The sequence below is a fragment of the Pteropus medius genome, unplaced genomic scaffold, assembly GCF_902729225.1.
Source record: "Pteropus medius unplaced genomic scaffold, Ma_sr-lr_union100, whole genome shotgun sequence".
Lineage (NCBI taxonomy): Eukaryota > Metazoa > Chordata > Mammalia > Chiroptera > Pteropodidae > Pteropus > Pteropus medius.
This window is the reverse complement of record NW_024356249.1, coordinates 3,506,840-3,520,251: the sequence shown is the minus strand read 5'-3', so window position 1 is coordinate 3,520,251 and position 13,412 is coordinate 3,506,840. Positions and strand designations below refer to the sequence as shown.

At 36.5% G+C, this 13,412-nt stretch overlaps 1 long non-coding RNA gene across 2 annotated transcripts in view; it reads right to left on the bottom strand.

The window, feature by feature from the left end:
• The window catches only part of LOC120601115 (uncharacterized), a 77,547-nt gene extending 64,802 nt beyond the window's left edge, over nucleotides 1–12,745 (bottom strand). Inside the window, exon 1 of one of the 2 annotated variants that reach the window (XR_005652361.1) lies at nucleotides 12,310–12,745. This is a non-coding gene — a long non-coding RNA (uncharacterized LOC120601115). Of the gene's footprint in view, nucleotides 1–5,693; nucleotides 7,495–12,309 lie in introns of those variants that run through there. The other variant, XR_005652360.1, reaches the window with a different exon arrangement.
• Between the last annotated feature and the right edge of the window lie 667 nt (nucleotides 12,746–13,412).

The window sequence follows — 13,412 nt, the reverse complement described above, 5'->3', positions numbered from 1 at the left end:
GAACCATGCAAAGACTTCCTGTATATCTACATCTACTCATGTTTTCCTATCAAAATACCTTCCCAGAAGTGTTAGACCAAGTCAGAAAAGTTCAAATGCATGAAGCCTCAGTAAATCTCTTTTAAAATCTTATTGCAGCTGACGAAGAAATTGTCAAGCTGATTCTAAAATTCATACGAAAATACAAGAGACCCAGAATAGCCAAAACAATCTTGAAAAATAAAAAAAAGCTGGAGGACTCACGATTCTGTATTTCAAAAGTACTACAAAGCTACAGTAATCAAGAGAGTGCGTTCCAACATAAAGACAGACATATAGATCAAGGGGATAGAATTGAAAGTTCAGAAAGAAATCCATACATTGATGACCCATTGATTTTCTATAGGATATCAAGACAATTCAATGGGATAAAAAAGTCTTTTCAGCAAACAGTGCTAAACAACTGAATATCCACATGCTGAAGAATGAGTTGGACCCCCTACCTCATATCATACAAAAACTAAATACACACGTACCAAAGTTGTAAATGTAAAAGCTAAAACTATTAAACACATAAAAGACACAGGCATAAATATCCATTACCTTGTATCAGGGAGCTGGCTTGCATTGTGGGACTGTCTAGATAAGGCCAAAATTCATAGTACAGGCTATCAGGAAAGGCAATGGTTTCTCAGATATGAAGCCTAAAGCACAAGCAATAAAAGAAAATACTAATAAACTGGATACCATCAAAATTAAAAACCTTTGTGCTTCACAGGACACCATCAATTAAGTGAAGAGACAACCCATAGAATGGAAGAAAATTTTGCAAATCACAAATCTGAAAAGGAACTCATATCTAGAACATGTAGAGAACTCTTACAACTCAATAATAGAAAGATTAAACATCTAATTTTTAAAAAAAATGGGTAAATAATCTGACTACACATTTCTCCAAAGAAGATACACAAACTGCCAATAAGCACTTTAAAGCTGCTCAACAGCATCAGTCATCAGCAAAACACAAATCAAAATCACAATGGGACACCCCCTTTCATAACCACTAGAATGGGTATCATCTAAAAAAAAGAAGGACAAGTGTTGGCAAGGATGTGGGGCAATTAGAACCATCATGCACTGCTAGTGAAAACAAACACGGTGCAGCTACTTTGGAAACAGTTCAGCAGCTCCTCAAAATGTTAAACCTATCTAGACTTAAACCATATGACCCAGCAATTCTTTTCCTAGGCATACACACAAGAGAAATAACATGTGTCCACACAAAAACTCATACATGAATCCTCATAGTAACGATTAAAATGGCCAGAAAGTGGGGAGATGTTGGTATAAGTTAGAATTCCACCAGAGAAACAGAACCAGTATGTATGCATGTACATGAAGAGATTCACTGTTAGTAACTGGCTTACTGGATTGTGGCGCTGGCTTGCTGTGTACAAAAGCTGTAGGAAAGGCCATGAGGAAGGACAGGCTGGAATTTTCCGGCAGGTTCAACGAAACCTCATACAACTGACTATCACACAACCTGACTGTCCGTCAGCAAATGAATGGTATGTCATCTGGTATATCTATATAAAACATATTATTCAGCCATATAAAAGGAATAAAGTACTGACTGATGCTACAACATGGACTGAACTTGAAAACATTATGCTAAGAAGCTAGTCATGAAATATCATATATTATATGATTCCATATATATGAAATGTTCAGAATAGACAAATCCACAAAGACAGAAAGTACATCAGTGGTTGCCTAGGATTGGGAGATCTAGGGAAATGAGGGCGACTGCTAATGGAGTTTCTTTTGCGGGTGATTAAAACTACTTGTATTTGAACTCAGACCAGAAGGGAAGCCAAATTCCCTGAAATTCTCTCAATTGATGTGTCTACTGAGACTGGGTCAATTCTTTTCAAAAAAGGTATCTGACTAGGGCCCTGACATCAAGTCTAGTGATTTTCAGACTTGTTTTTAACAGAACCCATTTTGCAAAAAATGTATATAAGTGAAATAAAAGCTATTTTCAGTTGACATAATGCGGTTCACAAACTCAAATTTGTAATATTTATTTATTATAAGTCAATTAATTAGAATAATGAGGCTATTTTGTTGAGCCCCAAAGTTAGAAAGGATACTAAATGTTATAGACACTTCTAGATCAAATTTCTTTTTAATTGTACAGTATTAAAAATTTGACTCAGTACAGGAATAGTTAGAGTAACAATTTTTTTCTTATATTTTAACTATCTTATTTATTTACTGTTGATAATTGTTTCCTCATACTGGTAAAAATGACAGCAAAATGATATATATAATTCTGAATGCTCAAATCGTTAATATGAAATTGGTAATCACTTTTTAATACTTCTCAAAACCAGAGAGAAAAGTAACATGAAATGTTAATTTCAAAGTTGAATCACTAGCAATACCTGAACCTCGTTGGTCTCTTTATCATAAACATAAAAATCAAAACTGAAGTCCCCAAAACTTACAGTAGGGCTGAAATTTTTATATGATATTATCACTATATAGGATGTTGTATACTTACTTACTTATCCATAATGACAACTATAATGACTGTGAACATTCTCAAGGAATCCCAAGACAAGTGCCCAGAATCTCTATCTTCTGTTGTGGAACAGTATAAAAGTTACTATAGAATTGTAATATATATTTAAATTTGTATACAATTCAACATTAAAATAAAGTCATACAGCTGTTATTTGCCATATAGTGCTTTTAGAAGGAGGTAAGGCAACTAAAGATTCTGAGAACTGATATAATCTAATGTTCTGCAATCGTTGTACCCAACATTTTGATTTGTTGCTATTGCGATATTGTATAACCTAACAGATTTGGGCAGAAAGTTGTTCCGAAAAAAGGATAAAGAATGATTTGGGGGAATGAATACTCATATAGTAGTGTTTTCATGAAAGAAAAAGAATAATTTTTAAAAGGGGGTGGGGCATATGTCTGCTTCTTTCCCCAACTGAACCCCTGCCTTAAGTGATAAGGCTGTAGCCCCAAAATCATCTTTCTATCTACAAACACTGCCTCACATTGAAGGCCAGTACTGCTTGTCTGAAGAACTGTGGTCATAGCTCCATCTCCAATCTAGGACACCACAGATCTGCTTTTTCAGGCTGAAAACACCAGGTGGCATATGGTGGCTGAATCAGAGACTTGGTAACCATGGCAACCTGCTACCATTCCATTCTGCAGCTGCCATCTTTTATCCAAAGCAGTGCTTTGTGCACACTGGGAGTTTTGCTTTGAAATGGTGTACTTTTCATTCTTCATAGGGCCAAGGTTTCTACTTTTCCTACTTCTAGGAAGGGAATTCCAGTGCCAGAGATAGATAAATACCTCAGATCAGTTGCATTAATTTTATTTTCTCTTGCATTATTGACTGTGTCTGCACAAAGCACTCCATGAACTGATATTTGAGAAGGCCACGCCTTCCACAGCAGGCTTTCTCTAGGGAGGCTAGACTTCACTGAAGGGAAATACATGATAGGGTGACTCCTCTCTGGATTAAGGTTAAGAAAGAATGTAAATGCCTAGGTCAATGCTTCAATCAGTTGTAGGTACAATGACCTGAGAGCTGCTTGTGCCTAACGGATGTTTGCTGTAACTATCACTGATCTGTAGCAGGAGATGGCTGTTAACCAACCGACTAGAATACATTTGACATAAACAATATCTCCTCACAAAATCTATTTAGTGTCTGCCATGCAATAATAAACCAAATATTTATAAATTGGAAACTATCCCTTTCCTTGTCCATGAGTCAAAAGCAATGAGATTTTTCTAAGTTAATTGTCAGGCACTGCCTCTGGTGATTGGCAGTATATTATAAATCGAGCTGCCGAAAGCCATTCTCTTTGCCATTGGGAAGAGAGGTGAAATGAGTAATGTTATCCACTTATCTTCCCTAAATTCCAAAAAGGTTCTGTACTGATCAGGGGCTCACTTACAAATACATCTATTTTAACAGAGTTGTTTCTGGTTATCTGTTAGAGGGGCCATATGTTCAATGTGCATTCTTTTAGAAAAACAATCCTTTTCACAGAATTAAAATTCTATTAAAAATGCATTATTCTATATCACGGGAAAAATGAATTCACATGGTATGCGTAATAATCATGAAAGGCAGACAAAAGGCATCTCTGCTGAGAAAATGACTGAAAAGAAATATAATAAATATTCACAGTCGTGAGACTTTGAATTTTCTTCTTTCCACATTTACGTGTTTTCTACTTTTTAATCAGAGAATTTATTAGTCATAAACTTGTGAAAATGCTAAAATGTACTTTAGAATGCATTTTAATTTCATTAATCTCATTGTTTTTCAACATGTTACAATGTAAAAGTTTTAACATTATAGTTGAAAAGAAAATATTTGAAATGGTGAACTTTCCAAACGAAATTATTTTAATTCACATTAATTGTTAAATAAATTTTAATGTATTTGCTCTAATAGAAAACAAACATCAAAATCCATAAATAAGAAACTACTCTTAAAATGATTTTATCTGGTATGCTCTGTAAATTAAAATATTATTTAAGGGTATCAGAAGGAGTTATTACATTTAATTGTATGTCGAACTCAGTTTTCTGTTATTTTATGAAAATATCTACTGACAAGAGGGACGAGATATATATTTATAATGAAAGCTGCTTATTTGAGTAAATTAGTCATGGAGTTCTCATACATTTACAGATTTCATATTATGACATGTTATTCCATCTTCTGCTTAAAAAAGAAGAAAAAGAATAGTTTTGATAAAACTGAACCAAGAGGAGTAGGCAGTACTGGATCAAGAGACACTAGTACACCATGCAGGCTAATAATCTGGCTGCACTTCATAAATATTTGTCCAATTCTTATTTAAAAGAGCTTCTGTCACAGACTGGAGGAAGGATGGTAGGTCACTAAGAGAGTGTTCAGTTTACTGTCCTCCAAAGCACTGCCACTGTAGTAACTGCAACTTGCATATGACACTCAGCACAGTGGAATTGTGTAGGACTATTAACAATTATATTTTAGAAGTATACTTAATAATGAAGAAATGTATTCAAATTATGTCACTAAGTGAGGAAAAATTAAGATATTGGGAGATGATAGACACACCCTCCAGATGAAGAACCATCACCTCTGTCATAATTTAATTAGTGCCAATTGCAAGCAACTATTTTCTGATTTTTTTACGTTGCCAATGTTTTTTGCTTGTTACTTTTTAACATTTTTTCTGATATCTTTTGTCATACTTCGGTGTTTGCTTTTATCTAATTAAATCTCTCAATCTTTTTTTTTTTTCTAGTTAAACAATGATTTTATTTCTTGAGTACATAGACAAACATACACAACCAAGGCAGAGGCTGTGGATGACTCGTATTTCCAACTGGGGAGGAGGACTCGTTTGGTCTTGTAATATCAAGCCATGGGTCTTGTAATATAGGGCCAACCGGTGAATATGGCTTTCGATCAAAATCGAAATTATACCACCTAGGAAGACTGGATGCTGTAGGCAGCCAAAAAAAAAAAAAAAAAATCGAAATTAGCATCCTTATCTTTCCTGTTTCTATCAAGATGCTTTTGAACAGCAACAGCTTTCTTAACTAAATGGTGGAGATCCTCAGGAAGATCAGGAGCAAGTCCTTTTTGGACTTAAGAATTCTCAAGATTTTATTACCTGTCACAAAACGTACTTGTGCAGCACCACGTGGGTCTCTCAGGATCACACCGATTTGTGAGGGAGTCAGCCCCTTCTTGGCCAGTAAGTAGGTCTGCTCCTTCACGTCGTCAGATGTCAACTCCAGGAATGTGGGGATGCTGAGGTGGTAAGGCATAGCCGACAGGGACAGGTCCTTCCCGAAAGCATGCATGCAACCCATGATGGTGGCGAACAGGCAGCAAAAAAGAGCAATCTTTTCTTTTTTGATTCTGGGCTTTTTGTAAGATTTCAAAATGCTTCCCTGCTGCCAATATTGTTAAAATATTATGTTTTCATATGATTTTTAAGAGTTTATATCTATTGCTTTAACATATGTAGAATGTATTTTTGTATACACTGAGAGGTAATTTTGCAATAAGGAAAAGGCTGCTATCGCTATTAAAGAAGTTCAGAACATGCTAACCCAAAATATACCACTTTGGTATGTGGATTATTTTGAACTGAAAGCAATCAAGACCTAGCAGACTCAGGAAATGCTCTTAACACCCCCTTAACTGCTTAAAAGCAAGTATAAATTTCCCCATTTGTAGGGACCATCTATACTTATAAAGAAGATTTCTATTAGAAAGAGTACTTTTACCAGAAAGAAAGCTACAACCAGGGAAAATATTTCTTCACCTGGGAGACGTACCTGTATGACAGGGCAATCTTTATTTACCATGTTTCTTCCTCTCACCTTCCTATTTATTACTTGAAGCACCTCCAGCCCTAAACCCTGGTCCCTTTCCTTACCTCAGGATAGTATAGAATTGATCCTGGAACAACATGGGGAAGGTGGGGCGGGCAGTTAGAGGTGCCAACCCCCATGCAATAGAAAATCCGCATATAACTTTTGACACATCTGTAGGGATTCAGGACTAGTCACCCCAAGATGCACCTGTGTGGTATGTGGATTATTATGAGCTAAAGGCAAGCAACTCCTGGGCTCAAGAGAAACTTTTGCCTCCCCCTTAACTATCTAGAGGAATATGAATTAGGGGACTTACATATAATAAAAGATGATCAGAGATCGCTCTTTTTGGCCTATCTATATGGCAGGGCAAATGAAGCTTCAAAAGACCAATTAATATTCCTGCAGAAAGATGGACGAAATTAGGATCTTTTGATAGTTCTAATTAATCTTTTGTGTGCACAATTAGAAAAAGTCAACTATTAAATTAGGCAGAATGAATGAAAAGTATATTTAATTGGTCTCGCAAAGCTTCAAAAAGAGGATTTAGATGAATGAATCATCTAAATGATGATGTCATTTAGGTGGCAAGCCAATTCTCTGAGGTATCAAAAACAGCTGTCCTTATTATAAAAGGAGGAAGGTCATTTGGAACTTGACTTGTCAAGGATATGAATTGTAAATGCCTCCAAAAAAGAAATTTGGATCTACCTGTTCTTTTTTAAACTACTATGTTTTCCTCAGGGGTAAAAGGTCTCTGGGTATGTCTGTCTGTATGTGCCTACAGATGTACATGGTAAATGTGAGATAATTTTCTACCTCTGGACAGTATTGTCAAAATTAATTTAATAAATTAAAATTATTTGATTTGAAGAAAGGTGCTTGTAAGGATTGGGTGTTCTGAACTTCTCAGAAACATAGAAACTAACCCAATTGCTTTTCGAGTTCACATGAGCTAAGATTAATCTTTAGTAAATAAAAGTTAGTTTAAGTTTGTTGGCTTAAGTAGAATAGACATGTCTTTAGATATTATTGATATTGTATATCAATATATAATGTCTTATTGATATTAAATTATTGATCTTAAATATAACATTTTTATTTTATCCAGGTTTACAAAAATAAATCCATATTAATAATTGACTTTGACGTCCACAAGATGTTTCTAAAGGTTATAAAATGACTTCATAAATATGCCCAGCTAAAGAAGGCTAATTGCTTATTTTTCAGTTTTCATTAGAAATTGACATTTTAAGGGTTCAAATCTCAATATATGTAGGAATAAATATGTGTGTTCCAGAAGGGCTTCTGAAAGACCTCAAAAAGATTTGTTTTCTCTCCTCACAAAAGAGAGATTTTAAACTAATCAGGCTTGTATATTATGTTCGATTGCACGAGAAGCATTGTAAAGTAAGTGATGAAAAACTACTAGGTTATGTTGTATGGGTAAACAACAGTTGCAAATTAAATGAATAGTTGGGGCTATGGGAAGCCCAAGTTGGCCTCTTGGTTCTTTATGGCTCCCTAGTAAATCCCATATTTTTGTTTTTATGTTCCTTCATGCATCATAATGCATTTAAGCAGGACTTAAATTACACGAAGGAACTTACGAGCTGACATTATTGAAAGGTAAAATCTTACACTATTGCCACGCTTTGACAGTCACTTCAAGAAAATGCCAAATTGGTAACTGCTTCTTTTCACAGCAAGCTGCCACAAGAGAAAGACTTTAACATTGGCTGCCACCTGGAGATTTGGCTTATTGGAGAGACCATCAAATAAAATACACTCTCCAACTCATTGGAAGGTACTTTATCAGGCGCCTAACTGTGAATGGAAATCTACCTCGCCTCTGAAACTTATCTCCACCTACTATGGACATCAATGACTCCTCAAGGGTGAGACTCTGCTGACATCAGAGGTAGACATCTATCCCATGACTTCAACAAGGCCTGTATACCTAAATTCTAATGTTGAACTCAGAAGCCATTTTTTTTGTCTTTACCTGTCTGCTACTGATAAGTCATAATAATAGTTATACTTGTTCTTTGGGTTTTTCTATATAGTCCAACTGTTTATGATTACTGAAGATGTATAAGATAACTTTATATGCTCTTTATATGGCTTATATAAATGTTATACTACATGCAAAATACAGAAAAACAAGACAGATGGCAAAACTCAAATCATGATAGTTCACAGGATAGAAATGATTCAGAATGTTCTTTGTAATAAACACCTATAAGACCAGACTGCCTTCCATTTACCTGCCCTTTCCTCTTGGGAAAATCTGGCCTCAACTCACATCCCATGGTTACAGTATTACCCCATCCCCAATGGTCCACTGTTTCAACAAGACAACATCAATACGTAAGACTTCCTAGAAATGAGCCTTCTGAGCGTTGTAAGACCACATTATCCAACCAAAAGTTTGGTCATCCGTGCGTCTTTCGGATTGATTTATGACTAAAAGGAGAAATTGTGGACAAAAAGGGGGCACTGAAATAAATCTAACAGAAAGTAACCTCACAAGGTGATCTGATCAAAAATTCCTACCTCGCCAGGTCATGGTGGGTAGTCAAGCCTCAGACCTGCAACTTCTTTAGTAAAAGGTTTATCTTTGCCTTAAGCAAGCCCTGTCCTTTGTTTCTGTGTTAACACATCTTTGAAATGCCTCTTTTTCAGACCCCTTGAAAGTGTAACCACCCTCAAAAGAGAGCACATAATCTTGTTAAGTACCTTATAATCTAATCCCTGTCTTGCTTTCTCCCACCTTCATGTAATCTTTGTTATGTTCCCTCTTTATTCCAAATATATAAAAGAAAGTGCAAAATTGTCATTTTGGGAGCATTTGAGACATTGCTTTCCAGCATTGTCATCAGTTTGGCTCAAATAAACTGTTATAAAAATCCTCTACAGGTGTGGACATTTCTTACATTGGTTTTACAGATATTCATCTGGTTCTTACATGCATTTGTGGTCAAAGACCCTAAACGACAGAAGGAAAGAGCTGCAATGCTGCTTCAAACGTACTGAGGCCAATTTGGTCATGCAGAGTTATTAGTTACCTTTTGATGGATATCCATAGTTTCAATAATTAGAGGCAGGCTGAAGCCGATAGCAAATAACAGACTAGATATATCAGAATTTAGGTTTTAGTTAAAATTATTAAATTAGCCTTCTTAAAAGTTACCTGCACTAGCATGAAATTATGTCCTGGGGCCTATAGGTCTGTCTGTAAAGAGAATGTCAGAAGGTATACTCTGCTTAAGATAACAGAAGAATTTAGCCTGTTAAGCATGAATGTATAGCTCTGTTCTTTTTCTCCTGCTCTTAAGATACCATCACTAACCTCTCTTTCTGTTTGAGACTACCTAGCCATAGTCATGTAGACCCAGACAGGATGCCACCAGGAGCTGAATGAATCAGATTGCTGAAGCAGGCATAAAAACTGACCAATCAACACAGCCCACGACCCTGAACCCCTTACTCAGAATTACTCATGACTTTTACTCTATAAAACCCCTTGTCTATAAACCATTGAGGAGTTTGGGTTTTTCCAGCACAAGCTGCCCATTCTCCATTTTGTAGCACTATACCATAAATGCCACTTTCTTTCATTGCACCCTGGTGTCAGTGTAATTGGTTAGCTGCAACGCCCAGTGACAAACTCTTTACACTTGGTTACAAGGTGATAACTACAGGGACCTTACTTACGGATGGTATATTATAATGAAAACAAGTCTTAGATTTCATTCTGAGGTCATTATATCACTTGTATAAATATTTCATTATTGGGCCCCCAAAAGTCATATGACCTGTTTAGTGAGCTTGATGAAGCCTTAATTCTCTGGCCTTAAGGCGCTTCAACAGCACCCTACAGACATCAGAGGCAGGAATAATGTGTTCCACCTTTGAGGCAGGTCTGAGCTAACTCTCAAGTCAGAGTCAGGTAACAAAATCTTCCCATTACAACACTAGACACGGTTTAGCTTGCCAAGCATGAGGAGGTAATCCAAAGTGTATAAACTGTTAGGCTGGCTAGATTTTTTTCACCCCATTTATGCAGAGGCAGGAGTACTCCTAAAACATTTTAAGCCAATCCACATAAATTGAAACTCATTTCATCAATGAGAAATCATTTTTAATCTCATTATGCTAATTAACAAAGATGCTGAGATATATATAAGTTAACGTTGGCTGGAGCCATAACCTAGCCCTTCTGGAATATGGCTTCTGAATTGAGGATTTCAAATGTTAACCTCCACACCCCGAGTGCATTTTCCCCAATTAAGGTTCTTCAAATATCAAGTAACCATTTCTAAGATGAGAATAAAACTAACTCAGACACATTATACCACATTATCTATGTGGAAGCATCTCAAAGTAAATGTTAAAATAATCTAATCACAGACTTTCACTTTTTTCATAGATATTCCATTTTATATTTCCTAGTCTGTCTTAAGGCAACACCAGTATTTTGTCAGTACAGAAGATGAGACTATAACCTGCCTTTAAGAAGGACATCTGGTTAAGGTGTGTGGACCACTAGAGGAAGCCATGTCTTCTTCTCTCTTATGAATAACACCCTCCTCTTAATATAGTCCAATTCTCAATAGGAGGTGGGATATTGGGGGATATAAATCACTTTGAGTTTGGTTTAAAAGAATATCTAAGCGAAACATTTCTCCACCTGTTCACCCACCCAGGAGGGAAAGTTATCATTCATCTTCCCAAACCCAGCACTCTTAGACTGTATTCCCATAGGGCTCCTCTCCAGAGTCTATATTTTACCATCCCCTTGACCTTAAACAGTAACAAAGGCCTTTATAATTCTACCATTGCATTGTCCCTGGCCCAGGTTTAGAAACTCTTAGCTCCCTGCCTCTGGGCAGATCTGTGTATTGCATCTCACAGAAGAGGAAGAAAGAAAGAGTAGAAAAAAAGAATGTCTATCCCTGAGCTTTCTTTTGCATCTGTGTATGCCTGCTGGCTTCTGAATCCCTGAAGCAGTGAAAGGTAAATAAGCCTCTGGTCTATTTTCCCTTTGTTCCCTGAACTGAGACTTCACTCCCAAAGAGATTTTCTTCTCAGATTAGACTTGGAGAGGTCTTTTTTCTTTGTTTAGCTCATTTGAACTGATGATTTGCATCTACAAAGGGGACTGAGAAACACTGAACAGCTACTACTTCCACAGACACACTGTGGAGGCACTCCTTTTCTATAATCTCACCTTCGCTCTGAGAGAAAGACCTCCGAAGTGAATGGAAACCCAAAAGCAAAACTTTCAATGCCAAGTTTTGTTAATTTTGTCTCTGGATAACGGTTTCTACGATAAAACAGATTTTAAGTCACTAGCCTTAAAACTAGTACCCCACCCCCAGAAAAAAAATCCAGAAAATTTCAACAAAATAAATAAAAACACAGGATAAAGAACAGATTAGCCTAGTATTGCAAGCAAAAATAACCCAGTATTACAAACAATAGAAGAGCAAGATAGCAAAGGCTCCTGTGAAAATATCACACAACCCCACCTTAAACCAAGTTTTCATAAAGCATACGATTTTTTAATAAAATACGTGGTTTATTCTTAGTGAGGTAAAGCACTGCTTTCTTTTATTAAACCAGAATAGACGTTCATAAGAAAAATAATATAACAAAACATACAGCAGCTGAAATAAAATAGATAAAATAAAGAGATGATAAAGATTAAAGGAAAACAGGCATTACCAAAGAAATCAGGGAAAATGGAACAGAAGCAAAGCCAAAATTATAACACACACACACACACACACACACACACACACACACACACACACATCAAAAGAAAACAGATAATGGATCGTGAGATATCACCATGAGTAGGGGAGGAGGCTGTGAACAGAGAGCAAGGCTCAGACATACCTTAGGAATAGTTTTAAATTCCAAACACAAAGGCAGCAGGGACTCAGCTTGCAGCTTTCTGTTGAAGAATTTATGAGGTTCCTTAGCCCCTTCATCTAGCACCTAATAATAGAACCACCTTTACCTGAAAACTCTCCTACTTCCCTCATATGCCACCATCAAACACATTATAAAAGAAGAGCTTTAGGCTTCAAGAAACACAGGATAATGACAGAGTTCTGTGGAAATCAGAAAGTATTAGCTTTGATTTCATCAGACTGACAATAGTAATAGAAATGTAAGTTACAGTTATATTAAATAAGCTTGAAGAAATCCAATATGCTGGGCTGGTCATTAACTTTCTCAAATAATGAGAAAGGGTTGGCTAAAGAATTTAACCTTCTGGTGATAACCATTAGAAAAAAGAATGAAAGGAAAGGAACAGAGGAAGGGAAGAAGGGAGGGAGTCAGGGAGAGAGTGAGAGGGGAGAGGGAGAGGAGGGAGGAGGAGGGAGAAAGGGAGGGAGGGAGAAAGGGAGGGAGAAAAGAGAAAAACTAGAGACAAAGATTTTTTTGACCAAACTTTAGCAAAGCTCTTCTAAGCCCTCTGCTCAACTATATCTGTTGACCTTGGACTTCTATGTCCATATTTGCAGTGCCCAATTTTAGCAAGAACCCTGTTAGGTCAGTTTAGTAAAGAATTACCCTGCCTCTTAGTAATTTTCCATCCACCTACCCTCTCAACTCCACTCACCCTGTTTCTTGGCTATAAAGCCCCATTTTTTCTTGTGTTTAGAGCTGAGCTCAATCTCTCTTTTCTACTGCAAAATTCCATTGCCACAATCCTTTTACCTATTGGGAAAGTCCCGAATAAAATCTGTCTTAGTGTCTTTAATAGGTGTTAAATTAATTAAATAAAGAGGCCATTAAACTGAGGTGGCTTTAATGCCTGAGTAGCCTAGATAAGCAAACCAAAACCAAAACCTAAAATGCCTCAAGGTTAAGAAGTCAAAACCTGAGGACAACCAATCACAGCCAACTAGGCTTTTCCAAAAAAGGCAAACACTTAATCTACGGCCAATCAGATAATTTCCTTTTTTTGCTGCACATCTTCTCTATAAACA